Below are 20,802 nucleotides of genomic sequence, written 5' to 3' on the forward strand. Positions count from 1 at the left end.
ACCGGCTTGACCTCGGTGGATCTGACTGTGAATGCACGGGACACAAAGAGGAAGTCTATCCTGGAACGAATGGACCCGTCTGGCCGCGACCAGGTGTATCTACGCTGCGCTCCGTCTGCAGGGTTGCTGAAGACGTCGTGCAGCTTGGCATCCTTAACTGTTTCCATCAGGGATCTGGACGTAGCGTCCAATCTGCTGCCGGCCCTGCCGGCGAGTGTTGGGTGAGAGTGCGTGTTTTTTGTGTGTAGCTGCTGCGGGTGAGTGAGTGAGAGAGAGAGAGAGAGAGAGAGAGAGAGAAAGAAAGAAAGTTGGATTTTGGAACATGTACATGTTGAGAAGTAAAGAAAGCAGATGTTTGTAAGAAAACTATTTTTAGCATTGAAAATCCCCTGGAAAGGGGAGGGTGCACCGTTCCCAGAGATACTGCAATACCGGGTCGATGCGTGGAGTGGACGGAGCAAGCCCCTATTCCATCTCCCTGCTCCAAAAATCAATTTAATATATGGTCCCCAGATAAGGGACATATCAGATATTAAACTGATAAGAACAGATTATTTTTTTTTTTTTTTTGTAAAAATATACTTTATTCATAAAATATCTTCAATCACATTCAAAACCATTTCAAAAACAACATTACAAGGGTACAATCCAGGTTAAACTTTTACAAAATGTATCACCAGGTGCATCAGTACAAACAATATTACAGTCATTTACAGCCTTTCATTTTGATCTGTACAGCCCGAGGGGCTCTAAACAGTTCCCAGTCTCTCGGTGTGCTGTGGTAGAAAGGTCTTAGACAGAGACCCTTCCCCATTGCGCCTTTGCGGCAGCTGCCCCAAGCTTTAGTGCGTCCCTCAGCACGTAGTCCTGGACTTTGGATTGTGCCAGTCCGCAACAATCGGTCGGGGACAACTCTTTGTGCTGGAAGACCAACAGGTTTCGGGCAGACCAAAGCGCCTCTTTCACCGAGTTGATGATCCTCCAGCTGCAGTTGATGTTTGTCTCGGTGTGTGTCCCTGGGAACAGCCCGTAGAGCACAGAGTCCTGTGTCACAGAACTGCTCAGGATGAACCTCGACAGCAACCACTGCATCTCTCTCCAGACTTTCTTTGCAAAGGCACAATCCACAAGGAGGTGAACAACGGTCTCTTCCCCACCACAGCCACCTCGAGGGCAACGTGCAGAGGGGGTGAGACTCCTGGCGTGTAGGAAGGATCTGACGGGGAGGGCCTTTCTCACCACCAGCCAAGCTACGTCTTGGTGCTTGTTGGAAAGTTCTGGCGATGAGGCATTCTGCCAAATGACTTTGACAGTCTGCTCGGGGAACCATCCCACAGGGTCCACCCTCTCCTTTTCCCTCAGGGCCTCTAGGACGTTACGTGCTGACCACTGCCTGATGGACTTGTGGTCAAAGGTGTTTTTCTGCATAAATTTTTCCACCAGGGACAGGTGGTACGGCACGGTCCAACTACTTGGAGCGTTCCGCGGCAGCGTGGCCAGACCCATCCTTCGCAACACCGGGGACAGGTAGAACCTCAGCACGTAGTGACACTTGGTGTTTGCGTACTGAGGGTCTACGCACCGCTTGATGCAGCCACACACAAAGGTGGCCATCAGTATGAGGGCGATGTTGGGCACGTTTTTTCCCCCTTTATCTAGAGGCTTGTACATCGCGTCCCTGCGGACACGATCCATTTTCGACCTCCAGATAAAGTGGAAGATGGCTCGAGTGATCGCCATCGCGCAGGAGTGTGGAATGGGCCAGACCTGCGCCACGTACAGCAACAGCGAGAGTACCTCACACCTGATGACCAGGTTCTTACCCGCAATGGAGAGGGAGCGTCGCTCCCACATGCCCAGTTTCCTTTTCACCATAGCCACTCGCTCCTTCCAGTTTCTAACGCATGCCCCGGTCCCTCCGAACCATATCCCCAGCACCTTCAGGCCGTCAGCCCTGACAGTGAAGGGGACAAAGGATCGGTCAGCCCAGTTCCCAAAGAACATGGCCTCGCTCTTCCCACGATTTACCTTGGCTCCCGAGGCCAGTTCGAACTGGTCGCAGACGTGCATCAGTCTGCGCACCGACAGCGGATCCGAGCAGAAGACGACGACGTCGTCCATGTACAGGGAGGCTTTTACCTGAGTGCCTCCACTGCCTGGGATCGTCACTCCTCTTATGCCCGGATCCTTCCTGATGGACTCGGCAAAGGGTTCTATGCAGCACACGAAAAGGACAGGCGAGAGAGGACAGCCCTGCCTGACTCCAGATTTAATCGGAAAGCTATCTGTTTCCCACCCATTGATTGAGACTGCGCTACTGATGTTAGTGTAGAGCAGTTGGATCCAATTTCGAATTCCCTCCCCAAAGCCCATTTTGGAGAGCACATCCCCCATGTAGGTGTGCGATATTCTGTCAAAGGCCTTCTCCTGATCCAAGCTGATGAGGCAGGTATCCACACCCCTGTCCTGTACATAGGCAATCGTATCCCTGAGCAGCGCCAGGCTGTCAGAGATCTTCCTGCCTGGCACAGAGCAGGTCTGGTCAGGGTGAATCACCAATTCCAGAGCGGATTTGACCCGGTTGGCGATGACCTTGGACAGAATCTTACAGTCCACATTCAACAGTGAAATGGGTCGCCAATTTCTAATTCCCTCCCTTTCCCCCTTGTGCTTGTAGATGAGGGTGATGATGCCTTTCCTCATGGATTCTGACATGCTGCCGGCCAGGAGCATACTCTCGTACACTTCTAGCAGGTCTGGGCCGATCAAGTCCCACAGAGCCGAATACAACTCCGCCGGCAGGCCGTCGCTTCCGGGGGTTTTACTCTTCTCGAAGGACTCGAGGGCCTTAGTCAGTTCGTCAGGAGTTAGCGGTTTGTCTAGGCTCTCCCGCGTACTGTGGTCTAAGACCTCCGTGATAGAGGACAGGAAGGACTGGGAGGCCGTGCTGTCCGTGGGCTTCACGTCATACAGACCGGCATAAAAGGATTTGCTGATCCTCAGAATGTCGGACCGTGATGACTTTACTGAGCCGTCTTCTTCCTTCAGGCTGCTGATCACAGAGCGCTCTCTGTGTACCTTTTGGAAGAAGAAACGTGAGCACGTCTCATCCTGCTCCACGGAGCGGACTCTGGAACGGAAGATGATCTTGGAGGCCTCCGAGGCAAAGTGCGAGGCTTGCTGGCCCTTCACCTCTTGGAGCTCCTCCTTGACATCGACCCCCATCGACTGCAGCCGGAGCAGATTCTGCATCTTTTCCTGGAGTCGGGACATTTCCCTCTGTTCCTTTCTAGCTTTCTGGGTGCCTTTGCGGATGAAAAACCTCTTGATGCTTCCCTTGATCACTTCCCACCAGTGTGTCAGGGACTCAAAGAGGGGTTTCACGGTTCTCCAACCTTTGTAATCCCTCTTGAGCTCCTCAATGTTCTCTGGGGTCAGCAGTTGCACATTTAGCTTCCATGCCCCCCTGCCCACCCTCAGGTCTTCCTCCAAGTGGCAGTCCGCCAGTAGGAGGCAGTGGTCAGAGAAGAACACCGGCTTGACCTCGGTGGATCTGACTGTGAATGCACGGGACACAAACAGGAAGTCTATCCTGGAACGAATGGACCCGTCTGGCCGCGACCAGGTGTATCTACGCTGCGCTCCGTCTGCAGGGTTGCTGAAGACGTCGTGCAGCTTGGCATCCTTAACTGTTTCCATCAGGGATCTGGACGTAGCGTCCAATCTGCTGCCGGCCCTGCCGGATCGTCCAGCCGCATCGATGATGCAGTTGAAGTCCCCGCCCAGAATGACCGGCCTGGAGGTCGCCAGCAGCAGTGGGAGCTGCTGAAAAACCTCCAGCCGCTCAGCCCCTGGTCCCGGGCCATACACGTTAATTAACCGGAGTAGAGCGTTCTTGTACATTACGTCTGCTACGAGGAGGCGCCCGCCCACCACCTCCTTGACCTCGGAGACGGTGAAGTTGCCTCCCCGCAGCAGAATACCCAGGCCGGAGGAACGAGAGTCGTTTCCGCCCGACCAGATCGATGGCCCGTGGGACCACCATCGTGACCATTGCCTGTAGGAGCTGAGGTGCGGTATCGCACACTCCTGCAGAAACAACAGGTCAGCTTTGACCTTGGCTAGGTAGTCCAAGGTCGCAACACATCGCGTAGTAGATTTAATGCTACGCACATTTATGGATACAATCTTTAAACCCATTTTAAAGCATTTATTCTCCTACCAAACCCACTGTCTCTGAGAGTCCCAGACCTTTAGTCTGCTCCTTCATACCCGTAGTGAGCTCAAATTCCTTCACTTTGGATGGGCTGAGGTAGATCTCCTTGGCCGTGTTCTGCTCCGGTGGCATCTGGAGGTTCACGTAGAGAGCGGGTTTTGAGATGACCTTTGCTGGAGAAGCTTCTCCAAAACTCACCCCCTCTGGAGTGTTGCTGTTCCCGGCTTCCTGGAGCTGGGGTGCGATGATTGCCTCACTGCTCCCAGATTCCAGGGGCTGTGGTGCACTGGCCTCCTCAGGTTGCAGGCAAAGTTGGGGTGCGCTGGTCTCCTTGTTGTCTCCAATTTTCTGGAGCTCGGGTGTCTCGTCCTCCAACGCCCTGGAGCTTTGCCGCCTCTTCTGTCGGTGCCGCTCTGGCACTTCATCATCCGAAGAGCTGCTGCCCTTGTCTTCCGTGTCGGATGGGAGACGCCTCTTGCCGCTTCTCTGGGAAACGCCTTTGCTTCTTCTTCGCTCCCTCTTACTTTTCTTGTTCTTCACCGTCCGCCACTCCCCCTGCTGCTTTTCCACTGCTGCCTCCTCCTCCATTGATTCGCTGTCCTGAGGACTGGGAGGTTCAGGTGGTAGTGCTGCTGATTGGCTCTCTGTTGCCTCAATCTCTTTCTCCACCTTGTCTCTCTCTGTGTCCTCCTTTGTCCCGTTGAGCTCCCTGGGGGCCTTGGTGGTTGGAGTGACACGAAACATTTCTTCTGCTTCCCCCTGGTCGGCTTTGGCTGCCTGTGCGTAAGTACGGCAGCGTTTGGGGCAGGTCCTGTAGAGGTGACTTGCCTCGCCACACAGGTTGCAGCACTTGGCCTGTTTGCAGTCTTTTGTCTGGTGCCCTTCCTGTTTGCAGATCTTGCAGAGGGAGGCGCTGCAGTTGGCCGCCACATGACCAGCCTTGCCGCATGAGCGACAATGCTTGGGTTGCCCAGCGTAGACCAGGTAGCCCCGGTTTCCCCCGATGGCGAAACTGGAGGGAGGGTGGAAAATGGCTCCCTTACCGTCGGTCTTTAGCGTGACCTTAAACAGGCGTTTGCCTGTCCAGATCCCCAAGTCGTCTCGAATCTCGGTGCCGCTCCCCACCTTATCGAAGTACCTGGTGAGGAAGGTGACCACGTCGGCGACAGGGACGAAGGGGTTGTACACATGCACCATCACCTCACGTTCCCGTTGCAACGGCAGAGAAAAGTGCGGCTCCGCCGTCAGGATCTTCATCTCCGGCAGGTCTCTCTTCTCCTCGAACACCCTCAGGAGCCGGACGCAGTCTGCCACCCGCTTGAACGTGACGTCAAAATAACCGCCTTTGCGGGAGTCGTGCAGGGTGAAGATCTCCGTAGCTTGGAAGCCGCACGCCTTCAACAGGATCCTCCTGGTGAAGAAGCCCCGATCCATAGGTGATCCTCCTTCGCTGTGGTTCACCGTGACTCGGACGGTGATAGGTAACCCACGGTATGGATTTGGATTGCGATTGGTTATCGCCCTTCCATCCCGACCTTGCCTTGGCAGGACCATGGTGTCGCCCCTGCAACACTTGATCTTAGCCAAAAGGCCGAGAAGCGATGAGAAAGAAAGAAAGTTGTGTTTTGAAAGATGTGCATGTTGAAAAGTAAAGAAAGCAGATGTTTGTAAGAAAACTATTTTTAGCATTGAAAATCCCCTGGAAAGGGGTGGTGCACCATTCCCAGAGATACTGCAATACCGGGTCGATGCGTGGAGTGGACGGAGCAAGCCCCTATTCCATCTCCCTGCTCCAAAAATCAATTTAATATATGGTCCCCAGATAAGGGACGTATCAGATATTAAACTGATAAGAACAGATTTTTTTTTTTTTTTTGTAAAAATATACTTTATTCATAAAATATCTTCAATCACATTCCAAACCATTTCAAAAACAACATTACAAGGGTACAATCCAGGTTAAACTTTTACAAAATGTATCACCAGGTGCATCAGTACAAACAATAAGAACAGATTTTTTTTTTTTGTAAAAATATACTTTATTCATAAAATATCTTCAATCACATTCCAAACCATTTCAAAAACAACATTACAAGGGTACAATCCAGGTTAAACTTTTACAAAATGTATCACCAGGTGCATCAGTACAAACAATATTACAATCATTTACAGCCTTTCATTTTGATCTGTACAGCCCGAGGGGCTCTAAACTGTTCCCAGTCTCTCGGTGCGCAGTGGTAGAAATGTCTTAGACAGCGACCCTTCCCCATTGCGCCTTTGCGGCAGCTGCCTAAACTGATAAGAACAGATTTTTTTTTTTGTGTAAAAATATACTTTATTCATAAAATATCTTCAATCGCATTCAAAACCATTTCAAAAACAACATTACAAGGGTACAATGCAGGTTAAACTTTTACAAAATGTATCACCAGGTGCATCAGTACAAACAATATTACAATCATTTACAGCCTTTCATTTTGATCTGTACAGCCCGAGGGGCTCTAAACAGTTCCCAGTCTCTCGGTGCGCTGTGGTAGAAAGGTCTTAGACAGCGACCCTTCCCCATTGCGCCTTTGCGGCAGCTGCCCCAAGCTGTAGTGCGTCCCTCAGCACGTAGTCCTGGACTTTGGATTGTGCCAGTCCGCAACAATCGGTCGGGGACAACTCTTTGTGCTGGAAGACCAACAAGTTTCGGGCAGACCAAAGCGCCTCTTTCACCGAGTTGATGATCCTCCAGCTGCAGTCGATGTTTGTCTCGGTGTGTGTCCCTGGGAACAGCCCGTAGAGCACAGAGTCCTGTGTCACAGAACTGCTCGGGATGAACCTCGACAGCAACCACTGCATCTCTCTCCAGACTTTCTTTGCTAAGGCACAATCCACAAGGAGGTGGACAACGGTCTCTTCCCCACCACAGCCACCTCGAGGGCAACGTGCAGAGGGGGTGAGCTTCCTGGCGTGTAGGAAGGATCTGACGGGGAGGGCCTTTCTCACCACCAGCCAAGCTACGTCTTGGTGCTTGTTGGAAAGTTCTGGCGATGAGGCATTCTGCCAAATGACTTTGACAGTCTGCTCGGGGAACCATCCCACAGGGTCCACCCTCTCCTTATCCCTCAGGGCCTCTAGGACGTTACGTGCTGACCACTGCCTGATGGACTTGTGGTCAAAGGTGTTTTTCTGCATAAATTTTTCCACCAGGGACAGGTGGTACGGCACGGTCCAACTACTTGGAGCGTTCCGCGGCAGCGTGGCCAGACCCATCCTTCGCAACACCGGGGACAGGTAGAACCTCAGCACGTAGTGACACTTGGTGTTTGCGTACTGAGGGTCTACGCACCGCTTGATGCAGCCGCACACAAAGGTGGCCATCAGTATGAGGGCGATGTTGGGCACGTTTTTTCCCCCTTTATCTAGAGGCTTGTACATCGCGTCCCTGCGGACACGATCCATTTTCGAACTCCAGATAAAGCGGAAGATGGCTCGAGTGATCGCCGTCGCGCAGGAGTCTGGAATGGGCCAGACCTGCGCCACGTACAGCAACAGCGAGAGTACCTCCCACCTGATGACCAGGTTCTTACCCGCAATGGAGAGGGAGCGTCGATCCCACATGCCCAGTTTCCTCTTCACCATAGCCACTCGCTCCTTCCAGTTTCTAACGCATGCCCCGGTCCCTCCGAACCATATCCCCAGCACCTTCAGGCCGTCAGCCCTGACAGTGAAGGGGACAAAGGATCGGTCAGCCCAGTTCCCAAAGAACATGGCCTCGCTCTTCCCACGATTTACCTTGGCTCCCGAGGCCAGTTCGAACTGGTCGCAGATGTGCATCAGTCTGCGCACCGACAGCGGATCCGAGCAGAAGACGGCGACGTCGTCCATGTACAGGGAGGCTTTTACCTGAGTGCCTCCACTGCCTGGGATCGTCACTCCTCTTATGCCCGGATCCTTCCTGATGGACTCGGCAAAGGGTTCTATGCAGCACACGAAAAGGACAGGCGAGAGAGGACAGCCCTGCCTGACTCCAGATTTGATCGGGAAGCTATCTGTTTCCCACCCATTGATTGAGACTGCGCTACTGATGTTAGTGTAGAGCAGTTGGATCCAATTTCGAATTCCCTCCCCAAAGCCCATTTTGGAGAGCACATCCCCCATGTAGGTGTGCGATATTCTGTCAAAGGCCTTCTCCTGATCCAAGCTGATGAGGCAGGTATCCACACCCCTGTCCTGTACATAGGCAATCGTATCCCTGAGCAGCGCCAGGCTGTCAGAGATCTTCCTGCCTGGCACAGAGCAGGTCTGGTCAGGGTGAATCACCAATTCCAGAGCGGATTTGACCCGATTGGCGATGACCTTGGACAGAATCTTATAGTCCATATTCAACAGTGAAATGGGTCGCCAATTTCTAATTTCCTCCCTTTCCCCCTTGTGCTTGTAGATGAGGGTGATGATGCCTTTCCTCATGGATTCTGACATACTACCGGCCAGGAGCATACTCTCGTACACTCCTAGCAGGTCTGGGCCGATCAAGTCCCACAGAGCCGAATACAACTCCGCCGGCAAGCCGTCGCTTCCGGGGGTTTTACTCTTCTCGAAGGACTCGAGGGCCTTAGTCAGTTCGTCAGGAGTTAGCGGTTTGTCCAGGCTCTCCCGCGTACTGTGGTCTAAGACCTCCGTGATAGAGGACAGGAAGGACTGGGAGGCCGTGCTGTCCGTGGGCTTCACGTCATACAGTCCGGCATAAAAGGATTTGCTGATCCTCAGAATGTCGGACCGTGATGACTTTACTGAGCCGTCTTCTTCCTTCAGGCTGCTGATCACAGAGCGCTCTCTGTGTACCTTTTGGAAGAAGAAACGTGAGCACGTCTCATCCTGCTCCACGGAGCGGACTCTGGAACGGAAGATGATCTTGGAGGCCTCCGAGGCAAAGTGCGAGGCTTGCTGGCCCTTCACCTCTTGGAGCTCCTCCTTGACATCGACCCCCATCGACTGCAGCCGGAGCAGATTCTGCATCTTTTTCTGGAGTCGGGACATTTCCCTCTGTTCCTTTCTAGCTTTCTGGGTGCCTTTACGGATGAAAAACCTCTTGATGCTTCCCTTGATCACTTCCCACCAGTGTGTCAGGGACTCAAAGAGGGGTTTCACGGTTCTCCAACCTTTGTAATCCCTCTTGAGCTCCTCAATGTTCTCTGGGGTCAGCAGTTGCACATTTAGCTTCCATGCCCCCCTGCCCACCCTCAGGTCCTTCTCCAAGTGGCAGTCCGCCAGTAGGAGGCAGTGGTCAGAGAAGAACACCGGCTTGACCTCGGTGGATCTGACTGTGAATGCACGGGACACAAACAGGAAGTCTATCCTGGAACGAATGGACCCGTCTGGCCGCGACCAGGTGTATCTACGCTGCGCTCCGTCTGCAGGGTTGCTGAAGACGTCGTGCAGCTTGGCATCCTTAACTGTTTCCATCAGGGATCTGGACGTAGCGTCCAATCTGCTGCCGGCCCTGCCGGATCGTCCAGCCGCATCGATGATGCAGTTGAAGTCCCCGCCCAGAATGACCGGCCTGGAGGTCGCCAGCAGCAGTGGGAGCTGCTGAAAAACCTCCAGCCGCTCAGCCCCTGGTCCCGGGCCATACACGTTAATTAACCGGAGTAGAGCGTTCTTGTACATTACGTCTGCTACGAGGAGGCGCCCGCCCACCACCTCCTTGACCTCGGAGACGGTGAAGTTGCCTCCCCGCAGCAGAATACCCAGGCCGGAGGAACGAGAGTCGTTTCCGCCCGACCAGATCGATGGCCCGTGGGACCACCATCGTGACCATTGCCTGTAGGAGCTGAGGTGCGGTATCGCACACTCCTGCAGAAACAACAGGTCAGCTTTGACCTTGGCTAGGTAGTCCAAGGTCGCAACACATCGCGTAGTAGATTTAATGCTACGCACATTTATGGATACAATCTTTAAACCCATTTTAAAGCATTTATTCTCCTACCAAACCCACTGTCTCTGAGAGTCCCAGACCTTTAGTCTGCTCCTTCATACCCGTAGTGAGCTCAAATTCCTTCACTTTGGATGGGCTGAGGTAGATCTCCTTGGCCGTGTTCTGCTCCGGTGGCATCTGGAGGTTCACGTAGAGAGCGGGTTTTGAGATGACCTTTGCTGGAGAAGCTTCTCCAAAACTCACCCCCTCTGGAGTGTTGCTGTTCCCGGCTTCCTGGAGCTGGGGTGCGATGATTGCCTCACTGCTCCCAGATTCCAGGGGCTGTGGTGCACTGGCCTCCTCAGGTTGCAGGCAAAGTTGGGGTGCGCTGGTCTCCTTGTTGTCTCCAATTTTCTGGAGCTCGGGTGTCTCGTCCTCCAACGCCCTGGAGCTTTGCCGCCTCTTCTGTCGGTGCCGCTCTGGCACTTCATCATCCGAAGAGCTGCTGCCCTTGTCGTCCGTGTCGGATGGGAGACGCCTCTTGCCGCTTCTCTGGGAAACGCCTTTGCTTCTTCTTCGCTCCCTCTTACTTTTCTTGTTCTTCACCGTCCGCCACTCCCCCTGCTGCTTTTCCACTGCTGCCTCCTCCTCCATTGATTCGCTGTCCTGAGGACTGGGAGGTTCAGGGGGTAGTGCTGTTGATTGGCTCTCTGTTGCCTCAATCTCTTTCTCCACCTTGTCTCTCTCTGTGTCCTCCTTTGTCCCGTTGAGCTCCCTGGGGGCCTTGGTGGTTGGAGTGACACGAAACATTTCTTCTGCTTCCCCCTGGTCGGCTTTGGCTGCCTGTGCGTAAGTACGGCAGCGTTTGGGGCAGGTCCTGTAGAGGTGACTTGCCTCGCCACACAGGTTGCAGCACTTGGCCTGTTTGCAGTCTTTTGTCTGGTGCCCTTCCTGTTTGCAGATCTTGCAGAGGGAGGCGCTGCAGTTGGCCGCCACATGACCAGCCTTGCCGCATGAGCGACAATGCTTGGGTTGCCCAGCGTAGACCAGGTAGCCCCGGTTTCCCCCGATAGCGAAACTGGAGGGAGGGTGGAAAATGGCTCCCTTACCGTCGGTCTTTAGCGTGACCTTAAACAGGCGTTTGCCTGTCCAGATCCCCAAGTCGTCTCGAATCTCGGTGCCGCTCCCCACCTTATCGAAGTACCTGGTGAGGAAGGTGACCACGTCGGCGACAGGGACGAAGGGGTTGTACACATGCACCATCACCTCACGTTCCCGTTGCAACGGCAGAGAAAAGTGCGGCTCCGCCGTCAGGATCTTCATCTCCGGCAGGTCTCTCTTCTCCTCGAACACCCTCAGGAGCCGGACGCAGTCTGCCACCCGCTTGAACGTGACGTCAAAATAACCGCCTTTGCGGGAGTCGTGCAGGGTGAAGATCTCCGTAGCTTGGAAGCCGCACGCCTTCAACAGGATCCTCCTGGTGAAGAAGCCCCGATCCATAGGTGATCCTCCTTCGCTGTGGTTCACCGTGACTCGGACGGTGATAGGTAACCCACGGTATGGATTTGGATTGCGATTGGTTATCGCCCTTCCATCCCGACCTTGCCTTGGCAGGACTATGGTGTCGCCCCTGCAACACTTGATCTTAGCCAAAAGGCCGAGAAGCGATGAGAAAGAAAGAAAGTTGTGTTTTGAAAGATGTGCATGTTGAAAAGTAAAGAAAGCAGATGTTTGTAAGAAAACTATTTTTAGCATTGAAAATCCCCTGGAAAGGGGTGGTGCACCATTCCCAGAGATACTGCAATACCGGGTCGATGCGTGGAGTGGACGGAGCAAGCCCCTATTCCATCTCCCTGCTCCAAAAATCAATTTAATATATGGTCCCCAGATAAGGGACGTATCAGATATTAAACTGATAAGAACAGATTTTTTTTTTTTTGTTTTGTAAAAATATACTTTATTTATAAAATATCTTCAATCACATTCCAAACCATTTCAAAAACAACATTACAAGGGTACAATCCAGGTTAAACTTTTACAAAATGTATCACCAGGTGCATCAGTACAAACAATATTACAATCATTTACAGCCTTTCATTTTGATCTGTACAGCCCGAGGGGCTCTAAACAGTTCCCAGTCTCTCGGTGCGCTGTGGTAGAAAGGTCTTAGACAGCGACCCTTCCCCATTGCGCCTTTGCGGCAGCTGCCCCAAGCTTTAGTGCGTCCCTCAGCACGTAGTCCTGGACTTTGGATTGTGCCAGTCCGCAACAATCGGTCGGGGACAACTCTTTGTGCTGGAAGACCAACAAGTTTCGGGCAGACCAAAGCGCCTCTTTCACCGAGTTGATGATCCTCCAGCTGCAGTCGATGTTTGTCTCGGTGTGCGTCCCTGGGAACAGCCCGTAGAGCACAGAGTCCTGTGTCACAGAACTGCTCGGGATGAACCTCGACAGCAACCACTGCATCTCTCTCCAGACTTTCTTTGCAAAGGCACAATCCACAAGGAGGTGGACAACGGTCTCTTCCCCACCACAGCCGCCTCGAGGGCAACGTGCAGAGGGGGTGAGCCTCCTGGCATGTAGGAAGGATCTGACGGGGAGGGCCTTTCTCACCACCAGCCAAGCTACGTCTTGGTGCTTGTTGGAAAGTTCTGGCGATGAGGCATTCTGCCAAATGACTTTGACAGTCTGCTCGGGGAACCATCCCACAGGGTCCACCCTCTCCTTATCCCTCAGGGCCTCTAGGACGTTACGTGCTGACCACTGCCTGATGGACTTGTGGTCAAAGGTGTTTTTCTGCATAAATTTTTCCACCAGGGACAGGTGGTACGGCACGGTCCAACTACTTGGAGCGTTCCGCGGCAGCGTGGCCAGACCCATCCTTCGCAACACCGGGGACAGGTAGAACCTCAGCACGTAGTGACACTTGGTGTTTGCGTACTGAGGGTCTACGCACCGCTTGATGCAGCCGCACACAAAGGTGGCCATCAGTATGAGGGCGATGTTGGGCACGTTTTTTCCCCCTTTATCTAGAGGCTTGTACATCGCGTCCCTGCGGACACGATCCATTTTCGAGCTCCAGATAAAGCGGAAGATGGCTCGAGTGATCGCCGTCGCGCAGGAGTCTGGAATGGGCCAGACCTGCGCCACGTACAGCAACAGCGAGAGTACCTCACACCTGATGACCAGGTTCTTACCCGCAATGGAGAGGGAGCGTCGCTCCCACATGCCCAGTTTCCTTTTCACCATAGACACTCGCTCCTTCCAGTTTCTAACGCATGCCCCGGTCCCTCCGAACCATATCCCCAGCACCTTCAGGCCGTCAGCCCTGACAGTGAAGGGGACAAAGGATCGGTCAGCCCAGTTCCCAAAGAACATGGCCTCGCTCTTCCCACGATTTACCTTGGCTCCCGAGGCCAGTTCGAACTGGTCGCAGATGTGCATCAGTCTGCGCACCGACAGCGGATCCGAGCAGAAGATGGCGACGTCGTCCATGTACAGGGAGGCTTTTACCTGAGTGCCTCCACTGCCTGGGATCGTCACTCCTCTTATGCCCGGATCCTTCCTGATGGACTCGGCAAAGGGTTCTATGCAACACAGTAAAGGACAGGCGAGAGAGGGCAGCCCTGCCTGACTCCAGATTTAATCGGAAAGCTATCTGTTTCCCACCCATTGATTGAGACTGCGCTACTGATGTTAGTGTAGAGCAGTTGGATCCAATTTCGAATTCCCTCCCCAAACCCCATTTTGGAGAGCACATCCCCCATGTAGGTGTGCGATATTCTGTCAAAGGCCTTCTCCTGATCCAAGCTGATGAGGCAGGTATCCACACCCCTGTCCTGTACATAGGCAATCGTATCCCTGAGCAGCGCCAGGCTGTCAGAGATCTTCCTGCCTGGCACAGAGCAGCTCTGGTCAGGGTGAATCACCAATTCCAGAGCGGATTTGACCCGGTTGGCGATGACCTTGGACAGAATCTTATAGTCCACATTCAACAGTGAAATGGGTCGCCAATTTCTAATTTCCTCCCTTTCCCCCTTGTGCTTGTAGATGAGGGTGATGATGCCTTTCCTCATGGATTCTGACATGCTGCCGGCCAGGAGCATACTCTCGTACACTTCTAGCAGGTCTGGGCCGATCAAGTCCCACAGAGCCGAATACAACTCCGCCGGCAAGCCGTCGCTTCCGGGGGTTTTACTCTTCTCGAAGGACTCAAGGGCCTTAGTCAGTTCCTCAGGAGTTAGCGGTTTGTCCAGGCTCTCCCGCGTACTGTCGTCTAAGACCTCCGTGATAGAGGACAGGAAGGACTGGGAGGCCGTGCTGTCCGTGGGCTTCACGTCATACAGTCCGGCATAAAAGGATTTGCTGATCCTCAGAATGTCGGACCGTGATGACTTTACTGAGCCGTCTTCTTCCTTCAGGCTGCTGATCACAGAGCGCTCTCTGTGTACCTTTTGGAAGAAGAAACGTGAGCACGTCTCATCCTGCTCCACGGAGCGGACTCTGGAACGGAAGATGATCTTGGAGGCCTCCGAGGCAAAGTGCGAGGCTTGCTGGCCCTTCACCTCTTGGAGCTCCTCCTTGACATCGACCCCCATCGACTGCAGCCGGAGCAGATTCTGCATCTTTTTCTGGAGTCGGGACATTTCCCTCTGTTCCTTTCTAGCTTTCTGGGTGCCTTTACGGATGAAAAACCTCTTGATGCTTCCCTTGATCACTTCCCACCAGTCTGTCAGGGACTCAAAGAGGGGTTTCACGGTTCTCCAACCTTTGTAATCCCTCTTGAGCTCCTCAATGTTCTCTGGGGTCAGCAGTTGCACATTTAGCTTCCATGCCCCCCTGCCCACCCTCAGGTCCTTCTCCAAGTGGCAGTCCGCCAGTAGGAGGCAGTGGTCAGAGAAGAACACCGGCTTGACCTCGGTGGATCTGACTGTGAATGCACGGGACACAAACAGGAAGTCTATCCTGGAACGAATGGACCCGTCTGGCCGTGACCAGGTGTATCTACGCTGCGCTCCGTCTGCAGGGTTGCTGAAGACGTCGTGCAGCTTGGCATCCTTAACTGTTTCCATCAGGGATCTGGACGTAGCGTCCAATCTGCTTCCGGCCCTGCCGGATCGTCCAGCCGCATCGATGATGCAGTTGAAGTCCCCGCCCAGAATGACCGGCCTGGAGGTCGCCAGCAGCAGTGGGAGCTGCTGAAAAACCTCCAGCCGCTCAGCCCCTTGTGCCGGGCCATACACGTTAATTAACCGGAGTGGAGCGTTCTTGTACATTACGTCTGCTACCAGGAGTCGCCCGCCCACCACCTCCTTGACCTCGGAGACGGTGAAGTTGCCTCCCCGCAGCAGAATACCCAGGCCGGAGGAACGAGATTCGTTTCCGCCCGACCAGATCGATGGCCCGTGGGACCACCATCGTGACCATTGCCTGTAGGAGCTGAGGTGCGGTATCGCACACTCCTGCAGAAACAACAGGTCAGCTTTGACCTTGGCTAGGTAGTCCAAGGTCGCAACACATCGCGTAGTAGATTTAATGCTACGCACATTTATGGATACAATCTTTAAACCCATTTTAAAGCATTTATTCTCCTACCAAACCCACTGTCTCTGAGAGTCCCAGACCTTTAGTCTGCTCCTTCATACCCGTAGTGAGCTCAAATTCCTTCACTTTGGATGGGCTGAGGTAGATCTCCTTGGCCGTGTTCTGCTCCGGTGGCATCTGGAGGTTCACGTAGAGAGCGGGTTTTGAGATGACCTTTGCTGGAGAAGCTTCTCCAAAACTCACCCCCTCTGGGGTGTTGCTGTTCCCGGCTTCCTGGAGCTGGGGTGCGATGATTGCCTCACTGCTCCCAGATTCCAGGGGCTGTGGTGCACTGGCCTCCTCAGGTTGCAGGCAAAGTTGGGGTGCGCTGGTCTCCTTGTTGTCTCCAATTTTCTGGAGCTCGGGTGTCTCGTCCTCCAACGCCCTGGAGCTTTGCCGCCTCTTCTGTCGGTGCCGCTCTGGCACTTCATCATCCGAAGAGCTGCTGCCCTTGTCATCCGTGTCGGATGGGAGACGCCTCTTGCCGCTTCTCTGGGAAACGCCTTTGCTTCTTCTTCGCTCCCTCTTACTTTTCTTGTTCTTCACCGTCCGCCACTCCCCCTGCTGCTTTTCCACTGCTGCCTCCTCCTCCATTGATTCGCTGTCCTGAGGACTGGGAGGTTCAGGGGGTAGTGCTGTTGATTGGCTCTCTGTTGCCTCAATCTCTTTCTCCACCTTGTCTCTCTCTGTGTCCTCCTTTGTCCCGTTGAGCTCCCTGGGGGCCTTGGTGGTTGGAGTGACACGAAACATTTCTTCTGCTTCCCCCTGGTCGGCTTTGGCTGCCTGTGCGTAAGTACGGCAGCGTTTGGGGCAGGTCCTGTAGAGGTGACTTGCCTCGCCACACAGGTTGCAGCACTTGGCCTGTTTGCAGTCTTTTGTCTGGTGCCCTTCCTGTTTGCAGATCTTGCAGAGGGAGGCGCTGCAGTTGGCCGCCACATGACCAGCCTTGCCGCATGAGCGACAATGCTTGGGTTGCCCAGCGTAGACCAGGTAGCCCCGGTTTCCCCCGATAGCGAAACTGGAGGGAGGGTGGAAAATGGCTCCCTTACCGTCGGTCTTTAGCGTGACCTTAAACAGGCGTTTGCCTGTCCAGATCCCCAAGTCGTCTCGAATCTCGGTGCCGCTCCCCACCTTATCGAAGTACCTGGTGAGGAAGGTGACCACGTCGGCGACAGGGACGAAGGGGTTGTACACATGCACCATCACCTCACGTTCCCGTTGCAACGGCAGAGAAAAGTGCGGCTCCGCCGTCAGGATCTTCATCTCCGGCAGGTCTCTCTTCTCCTCGAACACCCTCAGGAGCCGGACGCAGTCTGCCACCCGCTTGAACGTCACGTCAAAATAACCACCTTTGCGGGAGTCGTGCAGGGTGAAGATCTCCGTAGCTTGGAAGCCGCACGCCTTCAACAGGATCCTCCTGGTGAAGAAGCCCCGATCCATAGGTGATCCTCCTTCGCTGTGGTTCACCGTGACTCGGACGGTGATAGGTAACCCACGGTATGGATTTGGATTGCGATTGGTTATCGCCCTTCCATCCCGACCTTGCCTTGGCAGGACCATGGTGTCGCCCCTGCAACACTTGATGTTAGCCAAAAGGCCGAGAAGCGATGAGAAAGAAAGAAAGTTGTGTTTTGAAAGATGTGCATGTTGAAAAGTAAAGAAAGCAGATGTTTGTAAGAAAACTATTTTTAGCATTGAAAATCCCATGGAAAGGGGTGGTGCACCATTCCCAGAGATACTGCAATACCGGGTCGATGCGTGGAGTGGACGGAGCAAGCCCCTATTCCATCTCCCTGCTCCAAAAATCAATTTAATATATGGTCCCCAGATAAGGGACGTATCAGATATTAAACTGATAAGAACAGATTTTTTTTATTTTTTTTTTTGTAAAAATATACTTTATTCATAAAATATCTTCAATCACATTCAAAACCATTTCAAAAACAACATTACAAGGGTACAATCCAGGTTAAACTTTTACAAAATGTATCACCAGGTGCATCAGTACAAACAATATTACAATCATTTACAGCCTTTCATTTTGATCTGTACAGCCCGAGGGGCTCTAAACAGTTCCCAGTCTCTCGGTGCGCTGTGGTAGAAAGGTCTTAGACAGCGACCCTTCCCCATTGCGCCTTTGCGGCAGCTGCCCCAAGCTTTAGTGCGTCCCTCAGCACGTAGTCCTGGACTTTGGATTGTGCCAGTCCGCAACAATCGGTCGGGGACAACTCTTTGTGCTGGAAGACCAACAAGTTTCGGGCAGACCAAAGCGCCTCTTTCACCGAGTTGATGATCCTCCAGCTGCAGTCGATGTTTGTCTCGGTGTGTGTCCCTGGGAACAGCCCGTAGAGCACAGAGTCCTGTGTCACAGAACTGCTCGGGATGAACCTCGACAGCAACCACTGCATCTCTCTCCAGACTTTCTTTGCAAAGGCACAATCCACAAGGAGGTGGACAACGGTCTCTTCCCCACCACAGCCACCTCGAGGGCAACGTGCAGAGGGGGTGAGCTTCCTGGCGTGTAGGAAGGATCTGACGGGGAGGGCCTTTCTCACCACCAGCCAAGCTACGTCTTGGTGCTTGTTGGAAAGTTCTGGCGATGAGGCATTCTGCCAAATGACTTTGACAGTCTGCTCGGGGAACCATCCCACAGGGTCCACCCTCTCCTTATCCCTCAGGGCCTCTAGGACGTTACGTGCTGACCACTGCCTGATGGACTTGTGGTCAAAGGTGTTTCTCTGCATAAATTTCTCCACCAGGGACAGGTGGTACGGCACGGTCCAACTACTTGGAGCGTTCCGCGGCAGCGTGGCCAGACCCATCCTTCGCAACACCGGGGACAGGTAGAACCTCAGCACATAGTGACACTTGGTGTTTGCGTACTGAGGGTCTACGCACCGCTTGATGCAGCCACACACAAAGGTGGCCATCAGTATGAGGGCGATGTTGGGCATGTTTTATTCCCCCTTATCTAGAGGCTTGTACATCGCGTCCCTGCGGATACGATCGCTTTTTGACCTCCAGATAAAGCGGAAGATGGCTCGAGTGATCGCCATCGCGCAGGAGTCTGGAATGGGCCAGACCTGCGCCACGTACAGCAACAGCGAGAGTGCCTCACACCTGATGACCAGGTTCTTACCCGCAATGGAGAGGGAGCGTCGCTCCCAAATGCCCAGTTTCCTTTTCACCATAGACACTCGCTCCTTCCAGTTTCTAACGCATGCCCTGCTCCCTCCGAACCATATCCCCAGCACCTTCAGGCCGTCAGCCCTGACAGTGAAGGGGACAAAGGATCGGTCAGCTCAGTTCCCAGAGAACATGGCCTCGCTCTTCCCACGATTTACCTTGGCTCCCGAGGCCAGTTCAAACTGGTCGCAGATGTGGATCAGTCTGCGCACCGACAGCGGATCCGAGCAGAAGACGGTGACATCGTCCATGTACAGGGAGGCTTTGGCCTGAGTGCCTCCACTGCCTGGGATTGTCACTCCTCTTATGCCTGAACCCTTCCTGATGGACTCAGTAAAGGGTTCTATGCAACAGACAAACAGGACAGGAGAGAGAGGGCAGCCCTGCCTGACTCCAGATTTAATCGGAAAGCTATCTGATTCCCACCCATTGATTGAGACTGCGCTACTGATGTTAGTGTAGAGCAGTTGGATCCAATTTCGAATTCCCTCCCCAAACCCCATTTTGGAGAGCACTTCCACCATGTAGGTGTGCGGTATTCTGTCAAAGGCCTTCTCCTGATCCAAGCTGATGAGGCAGGTGTCCACACCCGTCATGCACATGATGGGGAGGGCCTTTGTCACTATCAGCCAAGCTACATCCTAATGCTAATTTGAAAGTTTTGGTGATGAGGCATTCTTCCAAATTACTTTGACAGTCAGCTCAGGAAACCACCCGACAGCATTCACTATCTCCTTTTCCCGCAGGACCACATTACAATATGTGCAGCCCACTGCCTGATGGACTTGTGGTCAACAGGTTTTTCTGCATAAACTGTTCCACAAGGGATAGGTGATACAGCAGGTTCCAACTGAATGGAGCGTTCTCTGGTAACATAGCCATATCCATTCTTCCCAACACCGGGAAGAGGTAGAATCTCAGCACGGAGTGACACTTGGGCCTGGATTCTTGGGCCTGAGCATTGGGGCGTCTTAGGTCACTGTGCTAATGACATCATTGCTGCATCACTACCCAGCAGCCAAACTCAATGTACATTGCTCAACATGGGCTGCTGTGTTTAACCGACTTCAGTTTCAGGAAAATGTAACAGGAGCACATTTCACTCTGTGCTATTGGACAGTGGTTTAATAGTTGGAAAAGATCAGTGGTGCTCACCAGGGTTCACACCTGAAGAATTGTCAACCTTTGTGTTGCTGCACAGCACAATCAGATAAAGCATTTCTTACCTTCCGTCACTTCCTGTTCCTTCAGCTGTAGCCTAACCAGTGTATCATAACGGTTTGGCATAACTTCCTTCCCTTTGGACTCCACGCCTCAATTTATAAAGCCGAGGATCCTTATTTGTGTTTACATGAATTCTTGCTGCAACAAACGGAGCTTTGGCGAGATCATACCCAGAGTATTGTGTACCATTGTTTTGGTCTCCTCACCAAATGAAGGATATATTTTCCATAGTAGGGATGCAACAATGGTTCAGTAAAGATTGAATGGAGTGGCCAATATTTTCTGGAGTTTAGAAGAATGAGCCGTGGTCTTGGGTTCGCTAAGGCTGTGCTGAGGAAAGTGGAGGGAAGGAGAGTACAGCACAAAGGATAGGAAGGCTGGCACAGGCAAAAGAAACTGCAGCCAACAGGGTGAAGCGGGGTACAGGTGCTGTCACCCTATTTTCTAACGTGGACAACTGCCTTAGTGTGGTTGTGCCTGCAGTTGCACAGAAATCCAACAGGGGGCAGTGTCTGGCCTAGCTGCACAGGAGAAAAATTGCAAGGCCCTGAGCTGAACTTCAGCGCAAATACCCACATGTAAATGGCACATTGAAGGTGAGAAAAGCAACTCTTAATGAGGAGCAGTTTCAGAAGAAATGTAAAGCATGGTCAGGCAGCTGTAAAAACATTGTTCTGTTGACTGTTACATC

General features: G+C 53.0%; 2 non-coding genes and 2 pseudogenes across 2 annotated transcripts; all 4 read right to left on the minus strand.

Annotated features, from left to right (window-relative positions):
- Positions 1–398: 398 nt before the first annotated feature.
- LOC144674093 (U2 spliceosomal RNA) lies at positions 399–580 on the minus strand. Its single transcript, XR_013574471.1, has one exon. It is a non-coding gene; the product is annotated as a U2 spliceosomal RNA (small nuclear RNA).
- A 5,343-nt stretch (positions 581–5,923) lies between these two features.
- LOC144674085 (U2 spliceosomal RNA) lies at positions 5,924–6,102 on the minus strand (annotated as a pseudogene).
- Positions 6,103–11,891: 5,789 nt separating this feature from the next.
- On the minus strand, positions 11,892–12,072 carry LOC144674088 (U2 spliceosomal RNA; annotated as a pseudogene).
- Positions 12,073–17,414: 5,342 nt separating this feature from the next.
- Positions 17,415–17,597, minus strand: LOC144674084 (U2 spliceosomal RNA). Its single transcript, XR_013574469.1, has one exon. It is a non-coding gene; the product is annotated as a U2 spliceosomal RNA (small nuclear RNA).
- Positions 17,598–20,802: the final 3,205 nt, after the last annotated feature.

The sequence above is a fragment of the Cetorhinus maximus genome, unplaced genomic scaffold (genome assembly GCF_964194155.1).
Source record: "Cetorhinus maximus unplaced genomic scaffold, sCetMax3.hap1.1 HAP1_SCAFFOLD_551, whole genome shotgun sequence".
In the NCBI taxonomy this organism is placed as follows: Eukaryota; Metazoa; Chordata; class Chondrichthyes; order Lamniformes; family Cetorhinidae; genus Cetorhinus; species Cetorhinus maximus.